The sequence below is a fragment of the Bos indicus x Bos taurus genome, chromosome 1 (genome assembly GCF_003369695.1).
Source record: "Bos indicus x Bos taurus breed Angus x Brahman F1 hybrid chromosome 1, Bos_hybrid_MaternalHap_v2.0, whole genome shotgun sequence".
Taxonomy (NCBI): domain Eukaryota; kingdom Metazoa; phylum Chordata; class Mammalia; order Artiodactyla; family Bovidae; genus Bos; species Bos indicus x Bos taurus.
In genome coordinates, this window is record NC_040076.1 from 47,032,632 (window position 1) to 47,057,580 (window position 24,949).

A 24,949-nucleotide genomic window follows, 5' to 3' on the forward strand; every position below is an offset into this window, starting at 1 on the left:
TGTAAAAGCACCACTAATTTATGAAACACAATCATAATTTTAATAAGACAATTTTAAAGAATGCAGTAAGGACTCTTGAGGGTGGTATAGCATCATTGTTAAGAGATGGCATACATACAATTCAGCATAATGTGTAAATCAAAAAGATCTTGAGTGAATTATAAATCAAGCCATTTGAGAGGCACTGTGTTGGACTGTTAGCTAAGTCTTCCTTCTTTTTCTCTCCATCTGTTCATTTCCTTCTAAGACACAGTTGTTCAGCTTTATTCCCTAATTGTTTTCTGAAACATTGTCTAAGAGAAAAATGCAGAATTGACTAGCATACTTATACTATTAATGATTCAGATCAGATCAGATCAGATCAGTCACTCAGTCGTGTCCGACTCTTTGTGACCCCATGAATCGCAGCACACCAGGCCCCCCTGTCCATCACCAACTCCTGGAGTTCACCGAGACTCACGTCCATCGAGTCAGAGATGCCATCACGTCCATCGAGTCAGTGATACCATCCAGCCATCTCATCCTCTGTCATCCCCTTTTCCTCTTGCCCCCAATCCCTCCCAGCATCAGACTCTTTTCCAATGAGTCAACTCTTTGCATGAGATGGCCAAAGTACTGGAGTTTCAGCTTTAGCATCATTCCTTCCAAAGAAATCCCAGGGCTGATCTCCTTCACAATGGACTGGTTGGATCTCCTTGCAGTCCAAGGGACTCTCAAGAGTCTTCTCCAACACCACAGTTCAAAAGCATCAATTCTTCGGTGCTCAGCCTTCTTCACAGTCCAACTCTCACATCCATACATGACCACAGGAAAAACCATAGCCTTGACTAGATGAACCTTTGTTGGCAAAGTAATGTCTCTGCTTTTGAATATGCTATCTAGGTTGGTCATAATTACATAAGACAATTTTATTTCTGCAGCGCTGGCATCACTTGAATCTTATGGAGAGGAAGTTCAGATTCACACTTAAAACGTTGCAACACTTTGCAGAAATTTAGCATTTATTGTTTATTATTTTTATTTATATATTTATTTATTTCTGTGATTATTTTGTGATTATTCTGTGATTATTTGTTTCATATAGCTTCATTTTATCTTGTGTTTAGAAACTTAACATCATTGAAACATCACGGATATGGAAACAGGAGCTAGGAGTTAAAAATCTTATCTTCTGAGACAAGTTAATTTCTTGTGTTCTAACTTACAAGGAATATGCCACAAGTTTCCATAATTAAGTTAGGATTTGAACTGTTTTTCCATGAAATTAAATTTTAGAAAAGACTAGACACAGAATTTCACTATGGAGATTGTGATATTCATTTACATATTTCGTTATTTTCACCAACATTCTTTAGGATTCTTCTATTATTTTTTTAAGAAAAAAAATAAAACAGTAACTGTAACATCATAGCAGTTTGGGGAAATAGGCTTCTACTATGTCTTATGAGCTTCACACTTAAAAAAAATAACATTCTGTTTTATTCTCAGGATTGTGTTATGGTAGTTTGCAATTTTGAAAGGGGCTATAAATAAAAGAAAAATCAAAATAATGGAGTTTCTATTTTGCAAGGAATTTTAACATATGGTTTCATGAACTTCAAAGCATGCTGAACCCGTACTGATAACCAGCTGTCACTGAATTCCTGATAAGGAAGGGCAAATGTTTACTGACTGTTCTAGAGTTGTATAAGGCAATATCTTTAAAGACTTATTGATATAAGAATGGGAAACACTGACATTTGACTGCACAGAAATTTATGCTATTCCAGAAAAAAATTAAGCATTTTATTTATTAGACAATCATATGCATTATGGAACAGTCACTAAGTTATTTGTGGAGTCATCATTTGCCTATAATCCTTAGACTTGACTGTTAAGACTGACTCTAACATGCCAGATGTCTTCTTCTCCTTCATTGTTCCCTCATCACAATTTGGGTCCTTCCCAATATATACAATTTATATATACAATATATACAATTTCTTTTAAGTCCTCTTAAGTCCATTGGGTCCACATACAATTGTGAACATAGTTTAAATACTTTCCCAAAGAGGCTATCCTGTTTTTGTATAAATTGAGAGTGTAGCTCATTACTTTGAGGAAAAATAGGTAGATTTATCTAATTCCACAATTCCAAAGTCCTATTTATTCATACTCTCAAGCCTTAAGCTAATATTCTGCTTTGTCTTATTTCCACTGTTGGGAGAAATACACTTTACCCTTTTATGCTTTTCTGATTGGCCTAAGAGTTAAATTGACATGAGATAGATTAACAGGAGAAAATCAAACAAAGTTTAATAACATGTATACCCAGGAAAACTGGGTAGCATGCCAAAATGACAAAACCGCTCACCTTAAATACTATTTTCAGTGAAAGACGAAAGAGGATATTAGGGGTAGTGGTTTGTGATTTTAGAGGAGAGGAAGGCAACTGACTTTGATTGAGATGAAAAAGCTAATGTTTGGTAAACAAATGTTTGCTGGGCCCTGTGGAGACAGTGAGACAGAGAAACGAATTTTAACAAACAGACTTTGCTAGGTTCATCTTGATTTATACCCTAAATTCATACTATAGGTACCTCTGGTGATAGCTCCCTTCCTGGAAGAGGTCTTCTGTATACATTCTTCAGGCAGATAGGGGGAAGGTCAAAGTTTCTTCCTGAGTGTTTTGGGCCTTGTTTCTTTTTTTGTTTGTTTGAAAGAATCCACTTGCCAAAGAGATATTTTGAGGTGGCTGATTTTTTCCTTTACACCACACATTTGGGAAGAGAGTAACTGTATGTGCTTTGATCTAGTTAACAATATATAAGTGGAAAATCCTGTGCATCACATTTAGCGTGTGAGCATATAAGAAGTAGCCAATGGAACTCCAAGTTTCTACCCTCCTGGGTTAACATAGGTGTACAAACAGGTGGTTTCAAAACTTTCAAGACATATTAATAGAAGGATGTACAGATGTTCTGTGGCTAAGTGCCTGGCACCATTTTTTTTTTTTTTTCCCGAGGCTTCATCTCACCTGCTAATTACCAGGATGCAAAAGTTTTCTCCTGGTAGGGTAAGAGTATCTATTTGAGGTTCATATTTGCTCTAAATATTGATTTTTTTTTATTTTTCTGCATTTATCGCTTTAGATTTTATCTCTCTACTGTCAGTGATAATATTTCAGGAGGTGTATTCACCACAAACCTTAGGGATACTGCTCTTGAGCTCTCTGGCTCACATGGCAGGAAATATTTGATTCCGTTTCCTGACAAATTGGATGAGATTTCTTTTATAATGAGATTCACACTGCCAATGAACATGCCATATGTTTAGACACATGGTTTTATTTTTATGATCTTTAAAACATTATTTTATGTAGCCCATGGCTGGGATAATCACTTATAGGTTTCTGAATACTCAGACTGCTGTCACGTTTGAAGGTACTCTGTTTTAGGTAGGAATGAAAGTATTACTTAACTGCAATGCATGCATTCAGAGAAAAAATATATCACTGTATTATTAATAGGAAACTTCTCAGAAGCTTCATTTTTATAAGCACTTAGGCTGCAGTCCATGGGGTCGCTGAGGGTCGGACATGACTGAGAGACTTCACTTTCACTTTTCACTTTCATGCATTGGAGAAGGAAATGGCAACCCACTCCAGTGTTCTTGCCTGGAGAATCCCAGGGATGGGGGAGCCTGGTGGGCTGCTGTCTATGGGGTCACACAGAGTTGGACTCGACTGAAGTGACTTAGCAACAGCAGCAGCAGTGGTGTTAAATATTATATAGGATAGATATAAGGGAAATGTGCCCATATATTGATTAAGAGAGACAGCTTTACATTGTATTATAGTTTGCCGTCTATGCATTATTGGCCATGCCACTTTAAAAATACATGTTGTAATTGAGTTTAAAAAAAAAAAAAGCAAAGATTATTTTCCCCTTGTTTTAAAGTTGATCATTTCTAAGTCATAGTTTTATTAGGACAATGAATGCACTAGAAAAGCTATGAAATATGATTAAAATAAATTATATTCAGTCTACTCAGGAGAAAGATATACCCATCTGAATGCAGAGTTACACAGAATAGCAAGAAGAGATAAGAAAGCCATTTTTCAAGTGAATAATGCAAAGAAATAGAAGAAAACAATAGAATGGGAAAGACTAGAGATCTTTTCAAGAAAATTAGAGATAGGAAGGGAACATTTCTTGCAAAGATAGGCACAATAAAGGACAGAAATGGTATGGACCTAACAGGAGCAGAAGATATTAAGAAGAGGTGGCAAGAATATAGAGAAGGACTATACAAAAAAGATCTTCATGACCCAGATAACCATGATGGTGTAATCACTCACCTAGAACCAGACATCCTGGAATGCAAAGTCAAGTGGGCCATAGGAAGCATCACTAAGAACAAAGAGAGTGGAGCTGATGAAATTCCAGTTGAGCTATTTCAAATCCTAAGGGATGATGCTGTGAAAGTGCTGCACTCAGTATGCCAGCAAATTTGGAAAACTCAGCAGTGGCCACATGATTGGAAAAGTGGTTTTCATTCCAGTTCCAAGGAGGGCAATGCCAAAGAGTGTTCACAAACTGCACAACTGCACATTTCACAGCTTACAAACTAATGCTCAAAGTCATCCAAGCTAGCTTCAACAGTATGTGAACCAAGAACTTTCAGATGTACAAGCTGGATTTAGAAAAGGCAAGGAACCAGAGATCAAATTGCCAACATCTGATGGATCATAAGAAAAGCAAGAAAATTCCAGTGAAACATCTGCTTCTGCTTCATTGACTATGCTAAAGCCTTTGACTGTGTTGATCACAATAAACTGGAAAATTCTGAAAGAGATGGGAATACCAGACCACCTTACCTGCATCCTGACAAATCTGTATGCAACTCAAGTAGCAACAGTTAGAACTGGATATGGAACAGTGGACTGGTTCCAAATTGGGGAAGGAGTATGTCAAGAGTTTATATTGTCACCCTGCTTATTTAACTTATATGTAGAGTTCAGTTCAGTTCAGTTCAGTCGCTCAGTCGTGTCCGACTCTTTGCGATCCCATGAATCGCAGCACGCCAGGCCTCCCTGTCCATCACCATCTCCCGGAGTTCACTCAAACTCACATCCATCGAGTCGGTGATGCCATCCAGCCATTTCATCCTCTGTCGTCCTGTTTTCCTCTTGCCCCCAATCCCTCCCAGCATCAGTGTCTTTTCCAATGAGTCAACTCTTTGCATGAGGTGGTCAAAGTACTGGAGTTTCAGCTTTAGCATTATTCCTTCCAAAGAATACCCAGGACTGATCTTTAGAATGGACTGGTTGGATCTCCTTGCAGTCCAAGTGACTCTCAAGAGTCTTCTCCAACACCACAGTTAAAAAGCATCAATTCTTCGATGCTCAACTTTCTTCACAGTCCAACTCTCGCATTCATACATGACCACTGGAAAAACCATAGCCTTGACTAGACGGACCTTTGTTGGCAAGGTAATGTCTCTGCTTTTCAATACATCATGTGAAATGCCAATATCGATGAAGCACAAGTTGGAATCAAGACTGTGGAGAGAAATATCAGTAACCTCAGATATGCAGATGATACCACCCTAGTGGCAGAAAGTGAAGAGGAATTAAACAGCCTTTTGATGAAGGTGAAAGAGGAGAGTGAAAAAGCTGACTTAAAGCTCAACATTGAAAAAACGAAGATCATGGCATCTGGTCCCATCACTTCGTGGCAAATAGATGGAGAAACAATGAAATAGTGAGAGACTTTATTTTCTTGGGCTCTAAAATCATTGTGGATGCTGACTACAACCATGAAATTAAAAGATGTTTGCTCCTTGGAAGAAAAGCGATGACAAACCTAGACAGCTTATTAAAAAGCAGAGACATTACTTTGCCAACAAAGCTGTATGTAATCAAAGCTATGGTTTTTCCAGTAGTCATGTATGGATGTGTGAGCTGGACAATAAAAAAAAAAAACTGAGCATCAAAGAACTGATACCTTTTAACTATATTGCTGGAGAAGACTCTTGAAAGTTCCTTGGACTGCAAGGAAATCAAACCAGTCCATCCTAAAGGAAATCAATCCTGGTTATCATTGGAAGGACTGATGGCTGAAGCTCCAACACTTTGGCCACCTGGTACAAAGAACCAACTCATTGGAAAAGACCGTGATGCTGGGAAAGATTGAAAGCAGGAAGAGAAGGGGAAGACAAAGGATGAGATGGTTGGATCACATCACTGAGTCAATGGACAAGAATCTGAGCAAAGTCCAGGAGATGGTGCAGGACAGGAAAGCCTGGTGTGCTGCAGTTCAAGAGTTTGCAAAGACTCAGACAGGACTGAGTTACTGAATAATAACAACTCTACTCATGATTGTTTTTGGCAAAGGATCATGTAAAACTGGACTTAGAGTCTTGAGGATAAAATTTCTTTTCTAGCAGATAAGCTAAAACAGTTCTTAATTCCAAAGAGTTATAAGCGTAAGCCCAGCTGAAGGAGGAAACAGACAGAACAGGCTCCATCTTGAAAGCAGGACTCCATCTTGGCCTGGACTGTGGACTTTGAGCTATATGCCCAGTATCTATGGAAACGACATACCAACTGGGAAACCAGACGCCCCAGATGGAAGAGCCCCAGGGCTCATATCTAGACTTTCTGTTGCCTAAAAGAAGACCCTAATCATCTGTGTAACTGAATAACATTATTAATTCTATTATTCTTATTGGGGTATGACCACAGGCCTATTGATAATTGTCCACTATTAACTATCTAGGCTTAAGGCATACGAATCATGGGTTTAAGGCATTTGAATCATGGGTTAACTTTGTATCTTTCTTTTCCTTTTTCAGAATACTACTACTACTACTACTAAATCGCTTCAGTCGTGTCCGACTCTGTGCAACCCCATACATGGCAGCCCACCAGGCTCTTGCCATCCCTGGGATTCTCCAGGCAAGAACACTGGAGTGGGTTGCCATTTCCTTCTCCATTGCGTGAAAGTGAAAAGTGAAAGTGAAGTCGCTCAGTCGCGTCCGACTCGTAGCGACCCCATGGACTGCAGCCTACCAGGCTCCTCCATCCATGGGATTTTCCAGGCAAGAGTACTGGAGTGGGGTGCCATTAGTTTCAGAGAATTTCGGGAGGTGGGTTTGAGCAAGTACACTTAGAGTATGTAAGGTTTTCACAAAAACTAGTTGGGGTCTTTGGCTAAGAGGAAACTCTGCCTTGGGCCCACTGGTGTAATAAACTGCGCTCCACTATCTGCATTGTCCTTCTGAGTGAGTTTGTTTCCCAGAATATGTGGCTACAACACAACTATACCAGTTCCTGGTTCTAAAATAATAGATATTTGGAGACCCTAGCTGATGTTCTGGGTGTGAAATAATGAGCAGGACAGAATCTTACCTTGAAGATTCCTGTGGCTACTTTTTTTGACAAGGACCACTATAAGGGGAAAATACTTTAGTGAGGTTAGTGAAGAATCATGCAAAAAATGAAATTTTGAAATGCAAGACCCTATAATATTTAATGTTTATTACAGTATTAATATATATCGGAGTGCTTCCAAAATTTTAGCTTGTGCAAAATTTATTTTTTTAATTAAATATAGTTGATTTTTCATACTGTTCATGGGGGTCTTAAGGCAAGAATACTGAAGTGGTTTGCCATACCCTTCTCCACTGACTCAATGGACATGAGTTGGAGCAAACTCAGGGAAGTAGTGAAGGATAGGGGAGCCTCGCATGCTCCAGTTCATGGTGTTGAAAAGAGTTGGACATGAGTTAGCGACTGAACAACAACACAGTTGATTTACAATGTTGTGTTAGTTTTAGGTGTATAGTAAAGCAAACCATATACATACTCATTTTCAGATTCTTTTCACTTACAGGTTATTCCAAGATATTGAGCAGAGTTCCTTTTACTATACAGTAGGTCCTTGTTGGTTATCTATTTTATACAGATAAAAAATATAGATGTTAATTCCAAACTCCTAATCTATCCTTCTTCCCACTTCCCCCTTGTTAAACATGATCTTGTTTTCTATGTCTGTGCATCTATTTCTGTTTTGTATATATGTTCATTTTGTATCATTTTTTAGATTTCACTTATAAGCAATATCATATGATATTTGTCTTTCTCTGGCTTACTTAGTGTGATAATCCATGTTGCTGCAAATGACATTATTGTGCTTTTTATGGCTGAATAATATTCCACATATATATACACACACACATATATATATATATGTGGAATATATATATACACATATATATATATGTGGAATATATGTATATATATATGTGTGTGTATATATATATATATATATATACTTCTTTATACATTTATATACACTTCTTTATCCATTTCTCTTTTGATGGACATTGGACATTTAGGCTGCTTCCATGTTCTGGCTATTGTGAATAGGGCTGCAATGAACATTCAGGTGCATGTATCTTTTCATATTATTATTTTCTCCAGATATATACCCAGGAGTGGGATTGCAAGATCATATGGTAGCACTTTTAAATCTATTAAGGGAGAACTAGGGGTTGAGGATATAAAATTTCAATTCTAATTACATCATGGATTCTCAATCTTATTAGCTCTATAAAACAAGATAAAGGGATTGTAAATTTTGTAAATTCTATGTAATTTTCTAGTGGATCCCATTAGTATTCCTTCTTATTTTGATCTTATCATATTTATCTGAAAAAAGCTCCCGAGAAGATTCCCTCCCTTCTTCCTTCTTCCATCTAAGGCTGCTAAAGATTTTAGCATATTATCACTAATTATTTTATATTTATCAAGTCAAAGGCATGGTCTTATTGGCTATTTCAGAGTATGGTTATTTAATTTCAAAAAGGAAAATCCTCTGTTCCAAGTAAAGTATAAAGTATCTCAAACAAATAGTATTGCTTATTCAGCACTAATCTTTGATATTCAGAATTAAGCTGAATCCAGCCTGTGTACTTTGACATTGAATTAAGTCTCAGACACAGAGTTCTGAGTGAAGTAGAAATGAATTTTTTGCTTTGCCAGGCAAAAGGAGCCATGGTGGGCTAATGTCCTCAAAATTGTGTTCTGACCTGCAGGGGTTGTGAGTAGTTTTATGGCAATGTTTTAAAGAGGATATGATTAGCTTGTGGACACTCTTCTGATTAGCTGATGGTGAGGTAAATAGGAGTCAGCATCATCAACCTTCTGGTTCCAACCAGTCTGGGATCTATGTGCCTATGGGCAGCATAGAGTTAGCTTCTCCCACCTGGTGGGATTTCAGTACCTGCCAAAAGGTTCAGAGAAACTATTATGAATAGCCCTTGAGGGGGAACCAGGACCCTGTCCCCAGGCTGCAACATTTTTTTCTTGATTGCTCCTCCCTTGTGTCTGCATCCCTTCCCATCCCTAATTAGCAACTCTTTGGAATGCAGCAGAGACCATGGAGTCTGAATGAAATCTATTTCATCTAATCAAGAAATGAGATTCATAGAAAGGCTTTTGTGCCCAGGAGCCCCACAGGGTCCTGCTCCGTCTCAGGAATAATAATAATACAATAATATTTACCCAAGGAACAGGCAAGTGATAGGGGCAGCTTTAGGGTCTTCAAAGACAGGCATCTCTTGTTGCATTCTTTATTGCCGCATGAAACATCCACCAGGAAAATAAATCTGTTATTTTCTCAGCTTCTACCTCAGCAATCCTGAGTGATAGGCAGGTTGTCATTATCATTAAGGGCCTACTTGGTGGCTCAGATGGTAAGGAATCCACCTGCAATGTAGGAAACTCAGGTTTGATCCCTGGGTTGAAAGATCCCATGGAGATGGAAATGTCAACCTACTCCAGATTTATTGCCTGGGAAATCCCATGGACAGAAAAGCCTGGCAGGTTACAGTCCATGGGGTCACAAAGAGTCAGACCATCATTACAGACCCATTTGCTACTTGTGGAAAGTCACACCTTTGTACTAATGCACTAATTAGAATTGGTCGGACAGTCTTGTGAGGCAGAGTTAAGTTTCCAAAGGTGTAAGAAGTATATTTTGTTCTGTCTTTAAAAATGTATTTTTAATGATCTGACACCACTTTTGGAATAGTAAATGATAGGGCCCAAGGGGGTCTCATTATTAAGATGGATCATTATGTTAACCTTGCAAACAAAGAATAAAATTACAGTGATCCTTGAGCCAAATTGCCCAAATGACATTCTATTATCTCGCTGGTGCCTAGCTTCTCAAAACTATGAGACCGTCAGATTCCAGACCTCCAGCTATGTGACCACAGGACTCAACTACAGGCTAAAAATTAACCATCCCTTCAGAGGAGTTTTCATTTGTGGATTATAAGACTCCGCCTCAGAAAGGGAGGACACTGGTTCTCCTTAAGGGCCAGTCACCCTCTTGTTGCTTTCTAATAAATTTTCCTTTTCTTGCCTGGCTGCTCGGAGAAGGCAATGGCACCCCACTCCAGTACTCTTGCCTGGAAAATCCCATGGATGGAGGAGTCTGGTAGGCTGCAGTCCGTGGGGTTGCTAAGAGTTGGACACAACTGAGTGACTTCACTTTCACTCTTCACTTCCATGCATTGGAGAAGGAAATGGCAACCCACTCCAGTGTTCTTGCTTGGAGAATCCCAGGGACGGGGGAGCCTGGTGGGCTGCCACTATGGGGTTGCACAGAGTTGGACACGACTGAAGCGACTTAGCAGCTTAGCAGCAGCAGCCTGGCTGCTAGGCTCTCTCTCTTTTTCTCTGCACTTACCTTACAGTAAGCACCTAAGAGTCTATTATAAATTTATCAGTGTGAATTTGATTTGTTCAGAAACATTCTATCTTGCTTCCTAATGTTTTTCCAAGATAAATACACTACTGACTCTAACACAGAGCCAATTACCTTTGATAGACATTTTCGCTGCTTTTAACAGGTTTATAAAAGACAAAGCCAGAAGATAAATTACCTCATTTGGTTACTTTGGTATTCTTTCATAAGCAGTCTATTTAGAAGTTATTCTGCTCAAAAGTAGACATTCTATGCATACACTCCTGAGAAGTTGTTTTGCCTGAGGAAGTTGTGTTTATAATTACTGCTATTTTTTTGTTCAAAATAAAATAATTTATGTTTTATGGAGTAAAATATTGCATCCTTGATTTCTCTCTCTTTCTTTTTTTTCTTGCTGGACACTTGAAGTTTATTGTCAACTTTGTTCAAGACACCTGGTTGTGGGGTGTCAGGAAGGCTCACGAGTGCCTTGGAGAGTAACAAGCAGAGTTCTCTCAATCCTTTTTGGTGTTTTGCTGTTCTCATATAAAATAGCACAATTACTTCTGCTGGCTTGGGCCTGCCTAGTCTCAGGGTGGGGCGGGGTGGGACGTGGAGAGGAGGAGCTCTAATAAGCTCAGCGTCTGGGAAAGAATTTTGGCGGTTGGTGGTGACCACTCGACAAGGGCTCTCCCACCCCCTGCAACCCTCCTTGGTTTTGCTGGGCTGACCACCAGGCTCCTACTTCCTTGTGGCTTCCAGAGCGAAGTCACAGCCATGCCGCTGGAAGCCCAGGAAATTCGGAGTGCTCGGGACTCCTAACAGTGTGGCCAGGAATGGGAAAGCGGACTTGCCAAAAAGAAGCTGCAGTACCAGTGACGCAGGTTGGCCTTGGGGAGATGGGAGTGGTGGGGGTGGCTTTCCCACCGTGCTCTGCATTTCTGCAGGAGCTGATACTGGAAGTGGAACCCAGATGGCATAGGTAGTCATGAGCAAGCTTCGAAGCACGCATGTGGGCAGGTGGAAATCTTGGCTGCTCTGCTTCTCCAGCCTTGGTGCATGGTCACGTTCTTGGGTGGTGGGAACAGGGGCAGCTGGCCAGCGTGCCCGTTTGCAAGGAGATTTTGGGAGTCCGCTCCAGTACTGAAACTTACAAGGTTGATCTCTAATTTGTCTATGCACTGGGCTGCATTAGACCTGTCTGTAAAAGATGCTGGATAACAGATAACATCCCTACAGGGCAAAGGCAGAATGGACTTATATTTAGGTAACAGTCTGCATTAGAGACCTTGACTTCTGCAAATGACTTTACTCACAATTTTGTTTGTTAAGGAAGAAATTTATGCTCAGATCGCCCTCCTGGCTTCTTTTGCCAAGAATGCAATCTCAAGCTCTGCCACTCATTTTTCAAAGCATTACTTGATGAAGTAAGTGTTCAAGGAGGACTGCTTAAAATCAAGCAGTCTATCTCCTCCTTCTCCTTGGTATAAATTGTATTCCTTGAAGAGAAAACAACTGAAAGCAAGTCATTCAGCTAATTAACACCAGTTGGAGTTACCAGCAGGACCTGCCACTTGTTGATTCTCAAGTGGACGCAGATGGTTGGGGGTTCCTCACTCTTCCGCTGGTCCCTGGGATGTACTTTCTGCCCACCATTTGCCTGGGCAGCTGTTTCAAGGATGAACCTTGAGAGAGTAAATGCCGTTGAGACCATCTGAACTAAATAAGTGACTGAACCCAGGTAAGGCTGTATGATCTTTGAAAACTCTGGCTGGCAGGTGCAGAGATCTACTGGTCTTGCAACTGACCAAGACAAGCCTGGTATATCCTTTGTTTATGAAAACTGCCGCCTACCAATCTGGAGTGGTCTGCTTCTTTCTTAGGCCTCTCCCTGCCCTCTTTGTACAGGGCCAGTTTAAGATTTTACCTCCAAAGCTCTTCATTTTGTGAATCAATATCAGCTCTTTGCAGAGTCTCTGCTTAATTACTGTTCTGAATTGGGCTCTAGCAGAAAGTGAAGAGGAACTAAAAAGCCTCTTGGTGAAAGTGAAAGTGGAGAGTGAAAAAGTTGGCTTAAAGCTCAACATTCAAAAAATGAAGATCATGGCATCTGGTCCCATCACTTCATGGGAAATAGATGGGGAAACAGTGGAAACAGTGTGAGACTTTATTTTTCTGGGCTCCAAAATCACTCCAGATGGTGACTGCAGCCATGAAATTAAAAGACACTTTCTCCTTGGAAGGAAAGTTATGTCCAACCCAGATAGCATATTCAAAAGCAGAGACATTACTTTGCCAACAAAGGTCCATCTAGTCAAGGCTATGGTTTTTCCTGTGGTCATGTATGGATGTGAGAGTTGGACTGTGAAGAAGGCTGAGCACCGAAGAATTGATGCTTTTGAACTGTGGTGTTGGAGAAGACTCTTGAGAGGCCCTTGGACTGCAAGGAGATCCAACCAGTCCATTGTGAAGGAGATCAGCCCTGGGATTTCTTTGGAAGGAATGATGCTAAAGCTGAAACTCCAGTACTTTGGCCACCTCATGCGAAGAGTTGACTCATTGGAAAAGACTCTGATGCTGGGAGGGATTGGGGGCAGGAGGAGAAGGGGACGACAGAGGATGAGATGGCTGGATAGCATCACTGACTCGCTGAATGTGAGTCTGAGTGAACTCTGGGAGTTGGTGATGGACAGGGAGGTCTGGTGTGCTGCAATTCATGGGGTCGCAAAGAGTCGGACACGACTGAGGGACTGAACTGAACTGAACTGAACTGAATGATACCATCAGCCTGTATTGATATTTGGAGTTGTCATTATGCTTATTATATGGCTGTTGTGAAGAATATTGTTAATTTCATTATACAGTGGCCTTTTTATCCGAGGCCCTAGAAGAAATTTTTGTTTGATCTTACCACCGAGGTGAATTGAACTTTTTTTGAGCAGTTGGTTTATTTCATCTATTTTATTGTTATCTATATGACTGATTACTACATCTTCGCCAAAAGAATTGAATTATTATTTTTTTCTCACAAAATATTTTTTAGTTACCTAACTCTGAGCAAAGTGCAATGATGAGTCCGTGAGTTTGTAAGTGGGAATAATCTTGATAATAATAGCTAGTACATTTGACCCTTGAACAACCTGGATGTCAGGCACATCAATCCTTACCACCCGCCAGTAGAAAATCCAAGTATAACTTTACAGTTAGCCCTGTGTATCCATTTCTACATCTGCAAATTTAACCAAATTCAGATAGTGTAGTTGTATGGGCCATATTCATTGAAAAAAATTCCCATGTAAGTGAATCTGTGCAGTTCAAACCGTGTTATTCAGGGATCAACTCTATTAATTACTTTCTATATTGCATCAATGTTCTTTGCAAGTTAACATATCAACTCCTTGCCACTGTTGTTACTGATTTATAGATAAGGAAACTGAGATGCTAAGAGACTCAAAGAAAATTTTAAAACTTGCTAAATACATAAAGCTGGTAAGTATAAGAGCTATCATTCATGTCCAAACAGTCTAGTATAGTCACTGCATTATGTTGCCCCTCAATTCAAATGATGATGATATTTGAATTGATGATATTTGATGGCCTATTTTAACTTATCCTCTCTTATGTCACCTATAAAATTCAGAATTGTGCACTTAGGCATCAATCATTAAATATCATTTCATGGTTTGGAGCACATAATGGACACTCAGTAAATGTTTTTTTCTTACCTGCGGAATGTTGAGACATAATGAAGAAGGTATATGGACCCTAAATCCAAGAGCTTATAAAGTCATTTTCATGCTACTATAACCTTTGTACATCTAAAACAAAATGCTCAAAGTATTTTAAGGAAAAGAGGATAAGAAATGCAAGAATGGGTTTTCTCATGAAACACATATACTTTCTACAGTGAAGTGTATCTCTGGTATCATGATGCTTTATTCTTTCAGATAGTTTTGTCTTTTTTTATTGAAGTACAGTTGATTTGCAATGTTGTGTTAGTTTCAGGTGTACAGAAAAGTGATTCAGGTGTACATACATATATATTTATTTTTCAGAGTCTTTTCACTTGTAAGTTATTACAGAATTGAGTAGAGTTTCCTGTGCTATTCAGTAGGCCTTTGTTGGTTATTTATTTTATATATAGTAGTGTGTATATCAGAGAAGGCAATGGCACCCCACTCCAGTACTCTTGCCTGGAAAATCCCATGGATGGAGGAGCCTGGTGGGTCGCTAAGAGTCAGACACGACTGAGCGACTTCACTTTCACTTCTCACTTTCATGCATTGGAGAAGGAAATGGCAACCCACTCCAGTGTTCTTGCCTGGAGAATCCCAGGGACGGGAGAGCCTGGTGGGCTACTGTCTATGGTGTCGCACAGAGTCAGACACGACTGAAGCGACTCAGCAGCAGCAGCAGCAGCAGTGTGTATATGTTAATCCTAAACTCCTAATGTATCCCTCCCTACTCCCTTTCCCCTTTGGTAACCATAAGTTTGTTTTCTCTGTCTTTGGGTCTGTTTTGTATATTAGCTCATTTTTACCATTTTCTTTAAATTCTACATATAAGTGATATCATATGATGTTTTAGTCTTGAATGCATTCATCCCATTTCTGAGAAAACTGTGTCCTATGGGCCTAGGGACTTTGGTTGTTTGACAATTGCTTGCATTTGACAGCTCTAATATCCTTCCTAAATGTTGTGATGAATTTAATTTTTGAAGGACAAATACTAAAATATTATTTTATTCTCCCACTCTTAGAGTTTAAAAAGGATAGGTTTGGGACTGTTATCTTCAGAAATTCAATGTATAAACTGCTACCGATTTTAAGCTTGAACTCATACGAAGAGCAAAAGCTCACTAGCAGCAGGAGGCTAGTAGTTGATTTGTGCTCAACCAAAATGCGTCAGAAGTTGAGTACTCCCACATTAGTGCTTTTTAGAGTAAGCATTTGACTAATTTAAATAAGCTCAAAGCTGAAAGCTGAGATCTTATACAGTCCAGATTTTTATTCAGTGTGTTTCTGGGAGAAGTCTTTTCCAGACAATATGGGACAATCAGAGTGGGAAGGAGTTTTGCTCCCTAGGATCCTTTTCCAAAAGGTAATTGCAGAAGAACAAGTAAAACTCTGTTATTCTTCTACATAGTTCAATAATATGAATCTTTGAACATATATCAGTGATAGCCTTTCTTTTATTTCAATGCATTCATCAAGTAAGAAGAAAAAAAGACTTTCTGAGAATATATTAATATATCATTAATTTCATTCAACCAATGTTTTCTGAGTACTCTTCCTATGCCAGGTACTGCTCAAAGATCTAGAAATCATATTTCTCAAATTTTGAGATATATTAGTGAACAGAAGAAAAAAATTCTGCCTTCATCATGTACACTAAGCTGAATAATACTTTGTGATAATGTGACTTCAAACTATACTGAAAGAGTATCATGAAGAAGACTTTTTCTAAGTAATGACATAAAGAAAGTGCACAAAATCATTTCTAACTTTGAGGGAATAAAACAACATGAACTAAGTGATAATTGGGTCCTTTTCCCCTGTCAATTGTGTGGCATAATATTTCAGTTTCCAAATGTAGTTCCTGAATTATGTTTCCACACTATCAAGTTTACAGAACAATTTGTAATTCTCTGTATATCAGATTCTTTTTGGCTCTGTCCCTTTACGCTTGTCCTGATACTCAAATAATATAGCTTTCCTACTTTCAATCTTACCTCTCCTTTACGTGGTTAATGATTATTATTTTTCAGAACTCAGACAGCAATTCCTTCAGGAAACCTACTAAGTCCTCAATATTCCCCATCATACCATAGTTACTTGTTCTTCTAATAGCTGTGAAGGACCAAATTGAAGTTTGTATTGGTGTTGTTGTTGTTCAGTTGTTCAGCTGTGTTCAACTCTTTGTGACCCCATGGACTGCAGCATGCCAGGCTTCCCTGTCCTTCACTATCTCCCAGAGTTTGCTCAAACTCATGTCCATTGAGTCGATGATGCCATGCAACCATCTCATTATTTGTCTCCCCCTTCTGCTCCTGCCCTCAGTCTTTCCCTGCATCAAGGTATGTATTATCAGTGCTATAGACAGTACCTGAAACATGGTACATACTTATTAAGTGTGATTTGAAGATTGACTTTCATTGATAGAATGATTAATATTTAATATTTATATCCCTCCATAATTTGAATTCTGCCCATCTTTCCAACTTTATTTTTTCAGTAACTCCATACACAGCCAATTTATCCCAACCAAACTTATCTACCCACAGCTCCCTGAACATTGCTTTTATTCCTATGTCCATGACATTCCTAAAGCATTTCCAGCAATATTCTATTCATGTGTCAAATGTCAAGTCAAATTCCACTTATTTCATGAAGTTTTTTGTGACACTTTGGATTTATGCAGTGTTTAGTGATGGTGTTGCTGCTGCTGCTGTGACAATTAATAAAAATAATAAATAAAATGAAAATGAGACTACTTGCTTATTAACATGGATCCTCATGGGAAGGCCATCAGCTGTTAAGAGTATCTGCAAACATTTTAGTGGTGTGGTTTACCTTACATTATAAACACTATACAAAGAAATTTTTAAAATCTTTGCCTGTTGTAGAGTTTTCAAGCATTAATTATCATTGAACATAGAAAAGAGAACTCAGAGATATGTACTTTTTTTTATCTCATTCATGCTATACTTAGTGTAAAAGGTGATAGAGTTGATACAGTTTTAGATGATGCTTAAAATATAGTTTTTGAGTTAATATTTTAAAATAGTAAAACTTTGAAAAGTTTATGAACCTATTTGTGTAAAATTAGTGAGCTTATCTCATAATTTAAATTGACCATACAGAAAACCTCACTTTACAACTGTTTAAGAAATGAGTGAGATTTGATCATGGATTGACTTATAATCTGTTAAGGGTAGACATAACTTGAATGATTTTACAATATGAATTTAAGTATTTAAGTATTATCCTAAGACTAATACCAGTGATTTGAGTGGGCTAATTTTGATAGTTGAAAGTGAACAATACCTGGTATTAGCTCTGTTGAACATTGAGAATAATCATCTTGACTCTAAGTTGGACATTATTTGGGTAATAATGCTGGAGTAGTACAAGTGATGATCTTATGTATTTCCACAAATCAAGTGGTCCTGGAGTGTGGGTTGCAAGAAGTTTAGCAATGCAACTAAAATTAACTTCAGTAAAAATAAAGTTATCTAATTCACTATATTGACAAAAGGGCTAAGGAACCAAACCTACAGAAGTTAGGCCCCATGCATCTCAAAGCACCTCAAGAATGATGCCAATAACCCTTCTCCTTTCCATCTTTCTTTCCATGACAACTTCAATATCTCTAGCCACTAACCTATACAAAATAGAACTGTGTTGGCTAGCAGTTTGTAAGCTCAGCCCTCATAGCTTTGTGATTCCCTAGAGGATTTGTTTTTCCAACTACAAAAAACGAAAACAAAACCCACAAGCAAAAATATAAATATCAAAACAAACCCTTAGAGAAAGACTCTGGAGCAGCTTAGGAAAGTATTCACCTGTTGGACTAATACCACAGGCTTGAGGACAGTGTGATGATGATGGGGTCTGTATGGATCAAACAGGATCTCCATGGCTGGATTACCAGTAAATGTGTTCATTGAAAGCCACCACTGGAATCACATAGTTGGACTAGAGGAAGAGACATTTATCAAAGGAGGGAGTTTATTTCTCTAAAAATACAGAAGGAGGTACTTACAAGAAAGGAATTTGTGTGAAGATTGGTATGGCCTTGGAATTCTGAGAGACCTCTTGCCACAGGTCATCAGCTAGTGTTTGCTGGGAATGAAGAGAGGGTAGAGGCTACATCACATGGAGGAAGAGCTGACAAGAGCTAGGAATCAGGCACCGCAAAACAGGTCAGTCAGTCCTCCATTCCCAGAGTCCTGGTAAGGAAGGGAAAATGAGCCAGAAATACAGTTGTGCGCACTGATAAGACAGTTGGTACCCTTACTGGAGTTGTTGGTCATGAATTGTTGGTAGAAGGGTATAATGACTTGGGAGCTTCCAGTTTCATCCCTGATGGGCTTTATATTTGGGTGATTGACATCTGGATCTGATCACCTTGCATACAGACAATGAGGATAAACATTTTTTCCTGGTTAGGATCAGTTCTGGTGGATCCTCTTAGTAACTCCATCTATAGGAGGCTGGGTAACTATCAGGGCCAACAAAAAGATTTTTATCCTTCTCCCTGAGGTCTAATTGAGCCACACAAATATTAATATAAGAGAGATCAGTTAATCAATGGAGACATCAGTGGCTATTAAAATAGTAGTGGTCCTTGGCTACTTGAATGTGCCTAAGATTCAAAGGAGGATTTAATTTGTTCCATACATTTAATATGGAACAATGGGTGGGAAAAAGCAATGGCTGGATAAAGGAAAAAGAACAGAGCATAATAGTCATTAGTAGAACATATATTTTAAGAAAAAAAAGCTTCTTTTTTGGTCTGAGGGAAAGGAGTAGGAGTCCTGCTAGAGAGTCATGGAAAGTTTCTTTATTCTAAATGTCTTTATTCTAAAACCCTCTCATCTATAAATATTCAAGAAAAACATTACAATGCTACTGAACTCATTTAACTTTGTTTTCCTAGACTTTAGACTTTGATATTTATAGAGTCCCAGATTATTGTGGGGGAGGGGTGTCCCAATGAAGAGCAGGAAAACTACTTAGGTAACTTTTGGGCTGCTGTTTTGTAGTATTGATTTAAGAGTTATTTTTAGTACTTTCTATGGACAGGGAAGCCTGGCATACTGCCATCCATGGGGTCACAAAGAGTTGGACATGACTGAGTGACAGCTGAGCTGAAAGAGCTAGTGGAAAGGATTTCAAAACTGACAAAATATTAGCTATTTTCTAGCTTTCACTCAGGCTGATATATCTCTTATGTATGTACTTATAGAGTTAATGAAATACATATTTGTAAGACATCACATTAATAAAAAAAAGGTGATTGGAAAAAGTATCACCTGCATTTTGTTAATTTTCTGTAGGCTCACTCTCCCTGCACCTGGCACATATTTTTAATCTTTTTATTTGGCAGGGGAAAACTGTCTGTGGTGGGGAAACCAGCAGTAGTTTCTTTTCATAAAGGAAAGGATGCTGAAAATCTTAGTAATTACAACCCCATTTCAATTTTACTCACAGCAGTTAAATTATTTAAATGTCTCTTCTTCTGTCAAAATGAATATTTTTTAGTTTACAAATATTTTATTACCATTAGAGCAATTTTGTTTCCATTATCTTAGCTTGCCAATTGTGTACATTAAAAATGAGAACCCTCACAAAGTGATACCAAATTAGAGTTCTGGGGTCAGATATTATTTATTGCTTTTCCTTAGTTCTTTGATTAGGGAGACTATGTATATTTTAATAGTTAAGATATATTCTGTTTTATATATATATATATATATATATATATATATATAAATTGAATCAAGAAAGAAACATTATATTTTAGGACAAAAAAGTCTGTTTTGTGCATTATAGTGTTTCTTCATCAGAAGTCTTAATTCAACCCAGTCTTAAATTAGAATTTATGCTGTGACCATTTATAGATTATATGATGAATTTGTCTTGGGACTGTTGATATTTTAAAGAAATAATTAAGCCTTTTCATTTTTATCCCATTATCTTTTGTGAAACAAGCTACATTTAATTTTGGAAAAATCATATTTTAATAACAAGAGTATTTACATGGAGGATATGAGAGTAAAGCTTTGATAGGTTTTGGTTAGGCTCACAAGTTTTCAGTTCTTATTCTGTTGATCATGATAAAATAACTTCTCTCTCTCTCTATGGTTGAGAGAAGGCAGCCTTCTTATAAGCTTTCAACAATGCTTGTTGTCTATGTGGAACATCACAATGAGTGATAAGGTAACTACAATTTTTGTTTTATGTGTAGGTTTTTTATAAACTTAAGCTCAAAAAATCAACTATACAAAGAGGTTTTCAGTTTTTCATTTTTTGACATTCTGTATTATTATTATTTCATATTTGATGGATATTTGCAGTTTTGCATATTGACTTAGAAGCTAAGTATAATTATACCATTATCAATGTTTTGTACTTTTATTTCTGAAGTTGAATCTTAGAGCAGTTAAATATCTCATTGCTTCAGATCAGATCAGTTGCTCAGTCGTGTCCGACTCTTTGCGACCCCATGAATCACAGCATGCCAGGCCTCCCTGTCCATCACCAACTCCCAGAGTTCACTCAGACTCACATCCATCAAGTCAGTGATGCCATCCAGCCATCTTATCCTCTGTCGTCCCCTTCTCCGCCTGCCCCCAATCCCTCCCAGCATCAGAGTCTTTTCCAATGAGTCAACTCTTCACATGAGGTGGCCAAAGTACTGGAGTTTCAGCTTTAGCATCATTCCTTCCAAAGAAATCCCAGGGCTGATCTCCTTCCCAATGGACTGGTTGGATCTCCTTGCAGTCCAAGGGACTCTCAAGAGTCTTTTCCAACACCACAGTTCAAAAGCATCAATTCTTCGGCACTCAGCCTTCTTAACAGTCCAACTCTCACATCCATACATGACCACAGGAAAAACCATAGCCTTGACTAGCTGGACCTTTGTTGGCAAAATAATGTCTATGCTTTTGAATACGCTACCTAGGTTGGCCATAACTTTCCTTCCAAGGAGTAAGCATCTTTTAATTTCATGGCTGCAGTCACCATCTGGAGTGATTTTGGAGCCCAAAAAAATAAAGTCTGACATTGTTTCCACTGTTTCCCCATCTATTTCCCATGAAGTGGTGGGACCAGATGCCATGATCTTCGTTTTCTGAATGTTGAGCTTGAAGCCAACTTTTTCACTCTCCTCTTTCACTTTCATCAAGAGGCTTTTGAGTTCCTCTTCACTTTCTGCCATAAGGGTGGTGTCATCTGCATATCTGAGGTTATTGATATTTCTCCCAGCAATCTTGATTCCAGCTTGTGTTTCTTCCAGTCCAGCGTTTCTCATGATGTACCCTGCGTATAAGTTAAATAAACAAGGTGACAATGTACAGCCTTGATGAACTCCTTTTCCTATTTGGAACCAGTCTGTTGTTCCATGTCCAGTTCTAACTGTTGCTTCCTGACCTGCATACAAATTTCTCGAGAGGCAGGTCAGGTGGTCTGGTATTTCTATGTCTTGAGGAATTTTCCACAGTTTATTGCTTAGGGATTAGAAATTAGTTTCTATGTTAGCACTTTGGGATTAGGATTGCTTTGTTTTATCTCATAAGGTAAATTACCTAATAAGGAAAAGCAGGTATGAAAAATAACTAAATTATCTATTTCAGAAGCAAGACCTCTGGACTGACAAAGTAAGAAACTTAAAAATATCTACTTCTCCATACAAGCATTAAGGACACCAGAAAAAATTCTCAAAATCAACTTTTCAGAACTCTGGAAAATGACAGAAGGCTTTTATATTTATCATATATTTAATATAATATCTGAGTCATATTTTAATAAATTGGCTATCAAATGTATTCAATCAAAGTTTACCAAAATAACTTCCCTATTTCTCTCTCTGTGGATGGACATTTAGATCTCTCCCATTTACAGATGATACTGTGACACATATTTTGGAGAAAAGTGAAAAAGCAGAAATATCCTGAAAAGTAGACAGCCAGGCAATTAGGAATCATGTTCACAGGCATAGCATATGAACTGTCAGTGCTTGGGAAATATCAATATTTAACAAGAATTGAAAGAAATCTTGTCAAGCCACACCATCAAAGTTCAGCCTCATTCAGGGGCTGATAGAACACAGAACAGAACCCTTGAGTTGAAGCAGTAGGGTTTAATGAAGAAAATCAGAGGCATTTGGGTCCCAGTTCATGTCACATTTCAACCACTTGTAGCTTTCTGACTTAAATTATTCATGAGTGTGAGTGAGTGTGAAGTCACTCAGTCATGTCCGACTCTTTGCGACCCCATGGACTGTAGCCTACCAGGTTCCTCAATCCATGGAATTTTCCAGGCAAGAATACTGGAATGGGTTGCCATTTCCTTCTCCAGGAGATCTTCCCGATGCAGGGATTGAACCCAGGTCTCCCATATTGTAGGCAGACGCTTTACCATCTGAGCCACCAGGGAAATTATTCATGCTTAACCTCAATTCCTCATTTGTAAAACAGGGACACCAGTAGATACTTCAAAGCTCCACTGTGTATGTTAAATGTGATAACTGTGAGTAAATACCTAGCCTAAGTCCAGCAACCTAATATCTACATCCTATTTCCCCATATCTAAGCTGAAATTAAACACATTACTCAGCCAGTTTCTCATTCTTATTCTACTGAGTTGCACTATGAGAGTCAAATTTATCAGAGTGAATTTCAAAATTTACACCTAGATGTATGAGTAATTTAACCTTATTTGATTTAATTTGACTTGATGCTGGATCTACATTCAACCTCAATTATTAATTAGGTCCCCTTTCTTTCTGAATTTTGCAAATGATCTTATGGTCTATATAATTTACTTTATGCATTATGCAACGATTTGCAGCTCAGTCTCAGGTCATAGGGTCCCTTACAGTCCAGCGGCTTTCTACTTCTCTGCCATTCATAGACCCAGAGCAGGTAAACTGGGCTTTTAGGCTACAAACTCCCTTGGCACATTGTGTACCTAGTCCTTTCTGCAATTCACCCATTTTTCAATCGAGCTACTCCATAGAGTTTTCCACTATGCTGGGATTTCTCTCTTCTGTCTTCATTCTCAGAGAAGGCAATGGAACCCCTCTCCAGTACTCTTGCCTGGAAAATCCCATGGACGGAGGAGCCTGGTAGGCTGCAGTCCATGAGGTCGCTAAGAGTTGGACACGACTGAGCTACTTCACTTTCACTTTTCACTTTCATGCATTGGAGAAGGAAATGGCAACCCACTCCAGTGTTCTTCCCTGGAGAATCCCAGGGACGGGAGCCTGGTGGGCTGCCGTCTACGGGGTTGCACAGGGTCAGACACGACTGAAGCGATTTAGCAGCAGCAGCAGCAGTCTCCATTCTAGGTAGCTTTGTAGACATTTCCACACTTAAAGGCAGTTTCCATTTGCTTCCCACCAGAGTACATCATGAGAAACGCTGGACTGGAAGAAACACAAGCTGGAATCAAGATTGCCAAGAGAAATATCAATAACCTCAGATATGCAGATGACACCACCCTTATGGCAGAAAGTGAAGAGGAACTCAAAAGCCTCTTGATGAAAGTGAAAGAGGAGAGTGAAAAAGTTGGCTTCAAGCTCAACATTCAGAAAACGAAGATCATGGCATCCGGTCCCATCACTTCATGGGAAATAGATGGGGAAACAGTGGAAACAATGTCAGACTTTATTTTTTTGGGCTCCAAAATCACTCCAGATGGTGACTGCAGCCATGAAATTAAAAGATGCTTACTCCTTGGAAGGAAAGTTATGACCAACCTAGATAGCATATTCAAAAGCAGAGACATTACTTTGCCAACAAAGGTCCAGCTAGTCAAGGCTATGGTTTTTCCTGTGGTCATGTATGGATGTGAGAGTTGGACTGTGAAGAAGGCTGAGTGCCGAAGAATTGATGCTTTTGAACTGTTGTGTTGGAAAAGACTCTTGAGAGTCCCTTGGACTGCAAGGAGATCCAAGCAGTCCATTCTGAAGGAGATCAGCCCTGGGATTTCTTTGGAAGGAATGATGCTAAAGCTGAAACTCCAGTACTTTGACCACCTCATGCAAAGAGTTGACTCATTGGAAAAGACTCTGATGCTGGGAGGGATTGGGGGCAAGAGGAGAAGGGGACAACAGAGAATGAGATGGCTGGATGGCATCACTGACTTGATGGACGTGAGTCTGAGTGAACTCCAGGAGTTGATGATGGACAGGAAGGCCTGGCATGCTGCGATTCATGGGGTCGCAAAGAGTCGGACACGACTGAGCAACTGGTCTGATCTGATCTCCTCAAAACCCAGCATCCTTTCTGTAATGAGTAGACTTTAACCAAAAACGGACTGTCCCTGAATTAGAAGTTTTCAACTTTACAGTGTTAGTGAAGTAATACACATTCAGGATAAACTGTTCTTTGAAGTTTGAATTCTGATCTCATGCAGCTCTGGAATGTTGGAAAGCGGCAGTGAGCCACAGCTCCCAGTCAACTGCACAACCATGAGGGTAGA